Source organism: Equus caballus, chromosome 21 (assembly GCF_041296265.1).
Source record: "Equus caballus isolate H_3958 breed thoroughbred chromosome 21, TB-T2T, whole genome shotgun sequence".
NCBI lineage: Eukaryota > Metazoa > Chordata > Mammalia > Perissodactyla > Equidae > Equus > Equus caballus.
The window spans coordinates 27,378,803-27,391,118 of record NC_091704.1 but is presented as its reverse complement, the minus strand read 5'-3'; the positions used below and the strand labels follow the sequence as shown (position 1 = coordinate 27,391,118).

Sequence of the window (12,316 nt, the reverse complement as noted above, 5' to 3'; positions counted from 1 at the left end):
AAGCTGAATTATTAGTGTCCCCTTAAATTATAAAAGTAGGATGATTGTTTACAAGTATCAACGTCTGACAACCAGCAGACTGTTGGTTTTCTTTGTGGGCTCCAACAAAAACAAAATGGAAGCACGCATGGTCTCTTCATCCTTCAGTAATTCTACCCCAGCCTCATCACAGGGGACTTCCGATTTCCACAGCACCAGTGTCTGTTTTCATTAAAGCAAACCATTCCTTCTTTCATCTTTAAAAAATTGATAACCTTCCTGCTCACATACCAAAGTCACTTAAAGAACTGTAGCTAAAATAAACCAACAATTATTTGCTTATCTTCAGATTTTTGTACTTTAAGGGGTAGGGAGTTCTGTGGGGCCTCGTTGATAAGAGCACTAACCACATTCATCAGGCCTCTGCCTTCGTGATCTAATCACCTCCCAAAAGACCCACCTCCTAATACCATCATATTGTGTATCAGGATTTCAACATATGAATTTGGGGGGAACATAAACATTCAGCCAAAAGCATGTGATCAGCAGAGCATGGATTCTTGTCTCCCTTCTACAGACAAGGAAACTGAGGCTGCGGATGGCAACGTGTCTTCCCCGAGGTTTCTCTTCTGTAAAGTGACTAAATCAGAACTCAAACTCAAGTTCAGAGTCCTTTTCTGTACACTATGCTCCCTGAACAATAGAGTGTTGGAAAACTCAAGAAAAAAAATATTTTTTCACAGAAAAGTTAAAGAATAGAAGTATATGTAATAAGAAAGATAAAGAACAGATAGATATATGTGAGAAAAGAGACAACAGAGGCATTTACATTTACATTGGACAATTGTATAAGAAAAGCAGCTACTGACTGGTAATATTTCTAGAACATTCTATAGAACACAACAGAAAACTACCTAATTTTATAGCAGTTACGTACTGATAACAGTAGAGCAACAAATGGCAAAGTGAGGATTCCCACACAACTTCGCTTGCCAATCACATTTTCACCTCCTCTTAACATTCTAAATGTGCCATTGTGAGTTCTTTATTCTTTATCCAACGTAGGCTACTACAATAAATTCTTGTTCATCGAAAATAGATTAAGGAGAGGTAGTGATACAGATAATTGAATATGCAGGTTAACAGAGACTACTAAACAGAGTAACATCCCATTTATTGCAGACTCTGCCCCACTTTAAAGTTCTAGAACAGGATTTGACAAACTTTTTCTGTGAAAGGTCAGATAGTAAATGCTTGAAGCTTTGTGGACCATACGGTCTCTGCAGCAACTCCTCGACTCTGCCCTTTTGGTGTGAGAGCAGCGTTAGACAGTATACAACAAAGAAGTGTAGTTGTGTTCCAATAAAACTCTATTTCCAAAAACAGCTTTGGCCCACAGGCAGCAGTTTGCCAAGCCCTGCACTAAAACATAACCCACACTCAGAAGGAAAAAATGCCCTCACGTTCTTAGTTACTCCCAGGGGGGAACTGACACCCTGAGTGAATGTCTATTCTCTCATTTATATGCAATTTTTTAAAACTGGGCTATTTTCTTGCTTACCACCTACAGCAAAAGGGAAGCAGGAATTTCAAAGCAGGAGTGCTGGTGTAGGCCAGTATAGTGAACGCCAAAAGCCTTTAGGACATAGCCAGAAGACTGAAAGAGCAGAGCAGAGTGGACCAGCTAGTTTACACTCGCTCTAAACCCCTTCAGGTCATCTAAATCATTTCAACATCACCTGACTCTCTGCCACTTCCTTAGAGCAAAGTTCCATTTTTGATGGTCATAACGATGCTTCTGAATTTTAACAATGAGTCTGAATCACCAAACGAAAGATTTCGTTTAATCTCTTTAAGACAGAAGAAACATGGAGACACGTAGGGTTCATTTAGAGAGACTCGTGAAAATTGGCTACTAGAAGTTTTGAAACAGACTGAATAAACTTCAGATATCTAGAATATATATTTTATGAAATAATCAATTCCTCAGATAATAGGAAGACAAACAAGTATAAAGCATTTACTGTGAGTCATGCATCATTCGAAGTGTTTTATACACATTAATTTATGTACCAACCAGGTTGGTACTGTTATTATACCATTTTTCAGATAAGGAAATTGAGGCACAGGGAGATTAAGTAACTTGCCCAAAGTAACAGCTACTAAGTGTCAGAGCTGAGATCCGAACCCAGACAGTCTGGTTCCAGGCACCATTTTTTCCATTACCACACTATGCCAAGGCATTGCTGTATAACCATGTGCGGGCTGCCTTATTTCAAAGACCATAAACATGATTAAGAGATGTGTAAAATCTCCACTAAACATAATATAATCTTCAGAATCTTATGATTGAGAGATGACAGTGTTTTTCAGTGCCTCGGGGTAAAGATTCTAAGGGCCTTTTATTATTTATTATTTTTGTTCAGTTCCATCAAAATACAAAGATTGCTTGGATGTCAGATTGAGGAGATCTTATTCTTTTTCAGGGTTGCATTTAAAACTGCTTTTGGAAAGAGCTGGGGAAATAAACAAGTAAATGGAGTTATGAGAAAATTCCTTTTAGGTACTCCTCGTTCAACCAGATAAATATGAGGATATGAAGGGAGTTAGTCCTTCTCTTTCTTAGGTCAGGATATGAATATTAAAACTGACTTTTATTTGCTCTCTTTGTTTCTTAAACAGCTTAATTGTAAATTTGGCTTATATGGAAGGAAAGTAATTTGGTTGTTAAAATAAACTGAGGTGGGGCCGGCTCTGTGGCCGAGTGGTTAAGTTCGCGTGCTCCGCTGCGGCAGCCCAGGGTTCGGATCCTGGGTACAGACATGGCACTGCTCATCAGGCCACGTTGAGGTGGCGTCCCACATCCCACAACTAGAAGGACTGGCAACTAAGATATACAACTGTGTATGGGGGGGGTGGTTTGGGGAGATAAAGCAGGGGAAAAAAAAAAAAAGACTGGCAACAGTTGTTAGCCCAGGTGCCAATCCTTAAAAAAAAAAAAAAAAAGAGGAAGATTGGCAACAGTTGTTAGCCCAGGTGCCAATCTTTAAAAAAAGAAAAAAGAAAACATAAATAAATAAATAAACTGAGGTTACTATTGGCTTATCACCCAACAAAAATGTTTGACCCTAATATATCCAGAGTAAAAAACTAAAATTGGTTTATGATATTTTATTAAAAGAAAATTAAAAGTTTGTGGAGGGATTTTTTTAAATAGCAATGATCTGAAAAATATTTTTGGCTACTGAGTAGGCAGCTGTGTTCTTTTTTATTTGTGATATATTTTTGCAAAACTCTAGAAGTTCAGACGAGAGAGATATCTTTTACCTTATAGAAAATAGAGAGGCTAAAAACCAAGCGTATATTAGTTCCACCATTTGCTCAACTCCATGCAAGAAATGGTTCTCCAAAAGCTATGCACTCATTTCATAAGTTTTCCCCCAAAATAAGTTGGCACTCACTGCCAAACTCATAAAATCCTCAAGGAACTGAAAGAAGGGGATACTTTTGGGTCAGTCCTTTTGTCTTTGTTGCCAGTTTTTCATTTTCTTCCCAACTTTTTCTGAAATTATGCAGCAAGGAATTCAAATACCTGACACAGAAGAGGATGGGCTAGGTTGAGAGAGAGAAACATCCTATTACCACTCTCCTCACTATAGGACATAAATACTAAATCAACAGTAATTGCTATAATCATAATTTTCAGTTATATTTTAATAGCTTTGAGAAATTAACATATGGGGTTAAGAATTTAAAAGTAAAATCACGTTTCTAATTTTCTTCTAGATGGTAAAGATTATAATTTTTTTTAAGAAATTCAAATCTCTTTTTTTCCCTTCCTCTCCTCCACCCCAAAGACCCAGTACAGAGTGGGTATATAGCTGTAACTTCTTCTGGTTCTTCTATGTGAGCTGCTGCCACAGCATGGCTACTGACAGACGAGTGGTGTGGTTCTGTGCCCAGGAACCAAACCCAGGCTGCTGAAGCAGAGCACATTGAAATTAACTGCCAGGCCATCAGAGCTGGCTCTATAATTTTTTTAATTTAATTTTTACTTAGGGGTTACAAGGCCTAGATTCTGTGTAGATATATCAGAAAATAGAATAAAAAGGAAGAGAAGGTAAGGGAAGAAGAAAAAAGAAATAAAAAGAAAAGAAGAGAAAAGAAAGGGAAAAAAGTATGGCAGAAATTGGTTGGTTGATCACCAAACCAACTTCCTATTTTTCCTGGACACAAATAGGACTACGTGCTCTAGCCTCTCTTTAACTAGGTGGGGCCATGGGACTGAACTCTGGCCAAAAGAACGTGAGCAGTCCTGTATGTGTTTTTCCCCTTTGCCGAAGCACAAGGACCTGAGAACTGGTAGTAACAAAATGATGAGAGTAGTGCCACAAGACCACCACTTGAATGAGAGGAATTTCTCCATCAAGAATATCCATTTTAGGGGCCAGCCTCATGATGCAGTGGTTAAGTTCACACGTTCCACTTTGGTGGCCCAGTGTTCACCAGTTCAGATCCTGAGTGTGAACCTATGCACTATTTGTCAAGCCATGCTGTGGTAGGCATCCCAAATATAAAGTAGAGGAAGATGGGTGCAGATGTTAGCTCAGGACCAGTCTTCCTTGGCAAAAAGAGGAGGATTGGTGGTGGATGTTACCTCAGAGCTAATCTTCCTCAAAAGAAAAAAATATTATGCACTTTAGTAAATTGGTACAGCCACTATGGAAACAGTATGAAGATTCCTCAAAAAAATTTAAAAGAGAACTACCATATAATCCAGCTATCCTACTTCTGGGCATGCGCCTGAAGGAAATGAAATCACTATCTCAAAGAGATATCTGCAGCCCATGTTCATTGCAGCATTATTCACAGTAGCCAAGACATGGAAACAACCTAAGTATCCATTGATGGGTGAATGGATAAAGACAATATGATATATGTAGATATAGATATAGATATAGATAGATATACAAGGGAATATTATTCAGCCATAAAAAAGAAGGAAATCCTGCATTTGCAACAACATGGATGAAACTTGAGGGCATTATGCTAAGTGAAATAACTCAGACAGAGAAAGACAAATTCTGTATGATCTCAATGATATATGGAATCCAAAAAAGCTGAACTCACAGAAACAGAGAGTAGAATGGTGGTTGCCAGGGGCCATGGGGTGGGGGAAAAGGGGAGATGTTGGTCAAAGAGTACAAACTTACAGTTATAAAATGAACAAGTTATAGGAATCTAACGTACAGCATCGTGATTAGAGTTAACAATAGTGTATTATATACTTGAAAGTTGCTAAGAGAGTAAGTCTTAAATATTCTCATCACAAAAAAAGAAACAGTAATTATGCGACATTCTGCAGGTGTTAGCCCTAATGCTATAGTGGAAATCATTTTGCAATACATATGTATCAAATCAACATGTTGTACACCTTAAACTTACACAACGTTATATGTCAATTATACCTCAATAAAGCTTGGGGAGAGTTAAAAAATGTTCTTTTATTATAATTTTAAATTACTGAAGAGTGCTCTTCTCCAATCACCAAAGGCACAAGCAAGGCAGGACAATGGTCCCAGAGGGCAGTTTTCAAACTGTACTACAAATAAAAGTCCTTCATTTCTAGAAAGTTCCTTCATGAATCGCTGGGTGGTGTGTGTGGGATAAAGGTGGGAGAGGATCAATTCCATTTTTATTTGCTTTACTTATTGTGCTGCCTCCATGATTTCATCTAAAAAGAAAAAAAGTTCCTACGCGTGGTGGAACGGCTTCAGACTAACCAATATCACTGTTAGGAAATAATCAAACTTATGACAACAGTGCGCTCAAGCAGCTGAAGGCGGACACAGCTGTGGCCAATACTCCAAAAAGCATGGTGAGCTTCTAATGTAGAACCAGTTAAAACTCTGGGATTCCAAACTGCTGACTGAACTTTCCGGATCATTCAGAAAGTCATTTTGAACATTCGTTTTATTCCGGGGATGAAAAGACCTAGGAATAAGCATCATCGTAAAACCTACATGTTTCTTCCATTAGTGAAATTTAATAAAGAGCGTCAAGACAGGAATAAAGAGTCCAGGAACACGTCAATCTGAATTTTCTCACTTTTTCCTCTGAGGAAACTATATCCTCTAAAACTTCATCACATACGGTTCTCAACGTATATGGCGAAGGAAGGCATATCTGATCATCAGCTTAGCGCTGTATCTAAGCGGGAGGAAAACCACAGCACAAACTCAACCCACGAGAAAATGCATCCTGTCTGCAGGAAGCAGATATAGAAAGCTAATCAAACTAACCAAAAAGAAATGTATCCGATATTTTTCATTTTAAAAATTGGTAATTTATACTTTTTATTAATATGCAGATAGTAGTTGTAATAAGCGATATTTATATGGTACTTAGAAGTTTCCTAAATATGCTTCCACATACAATATCACATTTACTTGCCACGGTTACTCTGTTGGGTTTTTTTGTTTGTTTGTTTTTAGGAAGATCGGCCCTGAGCTAACATCCATGCCCATCTTCCTCTACTTTAGATGTGGGACACCTGCCACAGCATGGCTTGCCAAGCAGTGCATAGGTCCACAGCCGGGATCCAGACTGGTGAACTCTGGGCCGCCAAGGCAGAGTGCGAAAACTTAACCACTACGCCACGAGTCCAGCCCCGACCCTTTTGGTATTTTTAATACTCAAGTAACAGACAAGGACTGAGGCTCTAAAAACCATTGTAACTTTTCAAGATCAAACAATGAAGACATTCTTTGCTTTAAAAGGTATTTATTCGACACTGGGAATATGTTTTTAGAAGTATAGGAAAGTAAGTAGTGCAATGAGCTTCTGTAATAATAACAGTGCATAGCAGTACAGCACATTACAAATTACACCTTAACGTGTTCTTTCAAAAGCAGTTTCTCCTCGGGGCCAGCCCAGTGGTGTGGTGGTTAAGCTCGCACGTTCTGCTTCAGCTGCCCGGGGTTCACTGGTTCAGATCCTGGGTGCAGATATGGCACCGCTTGGCACGCCATGCTGTGGCAGGTGTCCCACATATAACATAGAGGAAGATGGGCACAGATGTTAGCTCAGGGCCAGTCTTCCTCAACAAAAAGAGGAGGATTGGCAGCAGATGTTAGCTCATTTACCAATACAGTAAAATACCAGGGTATATATCACTATTTTCATTTTAAAGGCCTAGAGATTGAGGCTTAGAAATAATTAATGACCTCAGTATGATCTCACTGACTCCAAGACTAATTCCCTAAGCCGTGCTTCTTGCAATTGAAAATTGAAGGGACACAATTTTGGCTGGTGACCAATATAATGGGAAATTATATGACCTGCATACATTATGTAATTAAGATGGAATAATTGACTGTTTTCAAATTAAATGAATTCTCCTCCTCCACCAACGGGTAGTGTCACACTCCATGAAAGGAGGGAATTACACAAATCTACAGCATTTAACTCTGTGGTGTGTTGGGGAGGGGGCTTGTTTGTTTCATTTGTTTGCTCTGTTTTCTTTAAGACATGCTGAAGATGGGCCAGCAATCTTTTGAAAACATCAACTAGGCAAGATTAAGCAATCAGATTAGTCTTATATATAACACTGGAAAAATGTCTTAGGGAAGTGAAAGTCTTTCCAAAAGCAAAATTCACCAAATAAAACACTGGAAAATGTAATTCAATCAAGAAATAATATTTTTTTCAATTTGGATTTATGTCATTGCTTTAATAGGTAGTGTAATAGTTTCCAAATGCCAATGTGTATTCATGAACACTTTGCAAGTTCATGATGTAATACATTCCTTTTTGGATACATCTGTTGTCGAATCCATCTGTCTATGGCAGATCTGCTTAGTTTTACAGAACCTTATCTGCAAAAGAACTTCCACAGTCATACCAAAAATGACTTTAGAAAATAAAGAAGAGTTGAGAGAAGAAAGATCAGCTATTGTTGCCTGGGAGATATTCCCTTTTCCCACAATGTCTTGCCCACAGCTCTGTTCACTGGGCACCTGGCACCCCTCTACTCTTTTTTCTTAATATCTTCCCCTTTCGCAAGAAAGAAATGGGACTCTTGCATCTCAGGGAGAACTGGAGAGATAAGGTCCTAGAGGAAGTACCAATACAGGATGTCAATATTCCTTCCCACCAGAATTTCCCCAAGCCATGCTTCTAAACACCTTCTGAATTGTATGGGCAGCTTACTAACGTTTGATAATTAAGTATAAGTCATTTTTATTGGGTTCATCTCAGTAAGAGCCCAAGCAAATTAATATAAAGAATGAAAGCAAGAAAACATGGAAAGGAATAGGATTGCTACATCAAGAAAGCTACACTGACCCTACGACAAGAAGAGGAGTCAGGTTAGAAGTCTGAAGCTAGTTCAAGTAAAGCAGCTTCCGCTCTCACCACTTCTTACTCTAGATGGGCCCTGACCCGCCTTGAAGGCTACGATTATATTTCTTCTATAAATGCACTACTTTCTTCTGCCAATACAGTCAGGAATGCAGAACAATGAATGAGTCAACTATTACTATGAGTGTCTATGGCTACAGAAACTCAATAAATGAACTTAATATTCTATCTCAATAAAGAAATTCATATGATTTCTTCATAAAGTAAATGTGTTTCTAAAAATACTAGAATTACATTTCTTTAAAGCTATCTATTTCACATACATTTGGTTGATACAGAAAAGGATTCTATATTGATTATTTTTCTTTCCTTTTATGAACCTCATCCATTGGGTGACCTAAAAAGGGGCATATTTCAGAAAGTGAAAATATTTTTAACAGCAAATCTTTGCATTTCTAGTCTGATCTAAACATAAAATTTTGCAAAAACACAACTAATATTTTTCTCCTACTGGCTAAATCATGTCAGTCACTTAAATAGTTACAACCAAAAATAAACTGCTCTTGAGTACATAACATTTTTATAGGAATTGGCAAGTAATTACTATAACTATTAGATGTTTATATTTGCTATGGGAACCCATGATTTAAAAAAACTGTTTAAATGTTTTATCCTTGAGGCTTATACATAGCACAAATATATACATTTGTACCCGTAAGTCAAAAGAGGAAAAATTAGACAAAAAGCAAACTGGAAAACAACCCAAAATTATAAGAAATTACCTATGTGCTGTACTGAGAAAAAGTATAAAAATTATTTGAGAGGAAGAAAAGTTATTTCTAAGCACTAACTTCACAGGCAAAAGCCCTATTTTTTAATGATAGGCTAGGAGAAATCAATAATGTTTTAAAAGTAAAAAATGAACTGCTTACACTAACCAGTCTGTACTCCGTATTAATTCTATCCTGCAGAGTATACTACAGAAGGTAGTAAAATGCTGATGTTTTCTAGTTTCTCATTTCAATCTGCTCCAGCTTTATCTTAAAGCTTGTTAGCAACAGAAGTCACCCCTAACAATTACACAAACCTAACAACGGCTTCCCTGGGATAATTTGATCTGCTCCAACCACAAATTCCAATCCACATACTTTCTTCTGTTACGGTTGCGTCTGTGTGTGTTTAATGTACTTCTTATAAGGCTTTTTAAAAAACAAACAGTGATTTCTCATTCAGCTCTCTCCCACATAAACAGAACCACTAAGGAGCATTTTGATACATATAAAAATTTTCTAGTTATCTATAGAACACGTCTTAGTTCGGTTTCAGATGACAGTGAAGGAAAGTACTATTGTCATCATTCTACATTTCTCCTTTTTCTGCTCTCTAACAGCTGCGTGCCAGTGTCCCAAAAGGACTGCTTATCATTTACTGCTCCCTTGAGTTGTGGACGGTGGGGGTGGGAAATCTTGAAACGTGCAGACCCAGGTGCTGTCTCAGTCATCGCCTTGATACCAGCAGCCTGGTTTAACCCGCTCACGTTGGACCTTTATCACTTCCCTGACCCGATAAAGCAAACAGGGCTAGCAAACGCACTGAACATCCTCCTTCAAAATGCAGCTTGACTGTGATTCATGGCAAAAAGCTGGAATAATCCTGCCAGGTCTTAGAAGCTTTAAGATTAATAGCATTGAACTTGATACATATAAAACAGCACCTTGAAAATGAATCATCTGCTAATTCAGTATTTTCTAATCACAATCACTCCCTCTGGGGGCATGTAATTAATTTACTGAGTTTAAAAAAAAAGTCAGGATTACTCACACAGTCTTGAAGATGCAATGTCAGCTATTTAGGACAAACACCCAAGGCCGTGTTAGAACTCAATTACGACTACATATGCGTTAAAGCAGGAACTGGCAGGCCTCTGGACTACAGCAACTATAGGACTCGTGCTTCTCGTACGCTGGGCTATAATTTATGAAAACTGAGCCCCAGATCCAGCCAATCATTTAGCTCCTCATAACAAGTCTAACTGGCTCTGGAAAGCTGAAAGGACTGCGCTAGAACAACAACGATGAGATATTCCACACAATAATCTGCTTATCTGGAGTCACTTTCCCTTGCCAGGCCAGAGAGAAATCGCAGCTTCATCGTCTGAGGAAAGGAGGACAGATGACCCTGGAAAACGCAACGACACCTGGAGCAAGAGCTTTTCCTGGCTTGGCAATCCTAACAGTGCCGGCATTAAAGGAGAGGGCTGCCCCTGGAAACCGAAGGGCAGCTACAGCAGTGAAAACCGGAGGTAATTCTCATCTTTTTATTTTTAGCAGGAGTCACGCCGAGGCAAAATTATATACATTAAGTCGCTCAGGCAACTAGTATGCTTCCATCTGCTTTTACCTTTTTCCACTCTAATCTTTTGTAGGATCATTTGTTATTAAGTATGAGGGGAGGGCGGCTGAAGGTACTTGAAATAAACCTGAAACCACAATGATCCTTTGTGGAGGAAGAGAGATCATTTTCCAGAGCAGTTTTAGAGCCACGTTTTCAGATGGGCAGCCTTTTCATTCACACCCAGAAACAAGAATAACGGGGGCTGAGGCAGGGAGGGGAGAAAAGGAGTCTCACGAGCACCGTTAAACACTTTTCATGTCTTAAAGGAAACAGCAATGCTCAGAGAGCAAATTGGGAAGAGAGGTTATTGTCCAGCTCCTCTGGCCCTTGGCACCTAGGCCACAGAAGAATGTGCCAGAATATACCATGCTGGGGTCATTGTGGCAGAGAAGGACATAGGAGTCAACAGAGCCCCCGTGGCACAAGTTTTTCTTGTTTTCTGTGCAATTTTTTTCCTTATTCCCCGTTACATTTTGAAGTGTTAAGTTATATCAACTATTTGTTATACTATACTTCTAGGTTTGCAGTTATTAAAGGATCTGTGGAAAACATTTTTAAGTCAAAAGAGGTGGCTAAAATAGGAAAGCAAAACAAAATGGAATTGACATACTCATAACCCTAACGCCACACCCTTGGACACTTGATGTACTTTACCTAATGACAAATCCTGCCAAATCTTCAGCAAATAGTGTGTTTCTTCAACAAATTTTGTTATGAGTGTAACATTAGCAACAAAAAATGTTTGTAATAAACTTTGAATAACTAAATCAATTATAATGCTTTCGACGTGACAAGAGAACCTTCGAAATATTCAAATCGTGTCAGTTTTATGTGCTCCCAAAGGGAAAAGCTGGGAAGAGAAAATTGCTTTGATTAGTGATGAAATATAAACAATAGTAACAGAAGAGGCATTTATGCACTTTTTGTTTGCTGTAGATAATTGAATTCAACTTGAGATTTGACACTAAGAAGAAAAATATGGCGATACACAGAGAACAGAAAAAGTAATCCATTGGCAGTTCCCCACAAGGTTTGCTCTTGAATTGTCCAATTTTTGACTAGCCAGGAAAGACTGTTTCTCCTCTGTTTAAATATTTTCATTTAATTAAACATTTGTTTATTTGACAGTGCTGCTGCCTACAGTGACTGAGAACCGAACCTTCTGAGGAAGCCAGGTTATTAAAATTTTTGTTCCCTTTACTCAAAGATAGCATGGATTCTCTAGTCTGAAATGGAAAGCAAGCTCTTAAGGTAATATTGTCACTGAATCCTCAACACACAGAACTTCCTGTTTCCCATTCCCTTAATAAAATTCTATTAAAATCCCTTGAACTCCCATGTTCAAATCTCCATTTGTCAACAGACAAAGGCAAGAATACTTCAAACTGAGGCCTCTAAGCCATTTCACTGGTATTCTTGTCCAGAAATTTCCCCTAGGAAGACTTCACTTCCAACAACTTTGAAGACAACCATCTCACCACCCAAGGCAATGATCCACAAGCATCCACCAAGTCTTTGAGTTAAAAGCTTTCATGCCTTCTGTCCATTCTCTGTGTCAACATATAGCTAAGTTACACACTGA

The 12,316-nt window shown here is 38.4% G+C and overlaps 1 protein-coding gene and 1 long non-coding RNA gene across 15 annotated transcripts in view; one reads left to right on the top strand and one right to left on the bottom strand.

Moving 5' to 3' along the window:
• PDE4D (phosphodiesterase 4D) overlaps positions 1 to 12,316 on the bottom strand; it is a 1,371,041-nt gene that overhangs the window by 1,324,762 nt on the left and 33,963 nt on the right. For 3 of the 14 annotated variants that reach the window (XM_070245837.1, XM_070245833.1, XM_070245830.1), the window contains exon 1: positions 10,162 to 10,284. The exons of 5 other annotated variants lie outside the window; for them this stretch is intronic. The gene's annotated coding sequence lies outside the window, so the exon portion shown is untranslated. 14 annotated transcript variants of the gene reach the window in all.
• On the top strand, positions 10,503 to 12,066 carry LOC106782342 (uncharacterized). Its single transcript, XR_001379362.3, has 3 exons — positions 10,503 to 10,642; positions 11,671 to 11,764; positions 11,863 to 12,066. It is a non-coding gene; the product is annotated as an uncharacterized lncRNA (long non-coding RNA).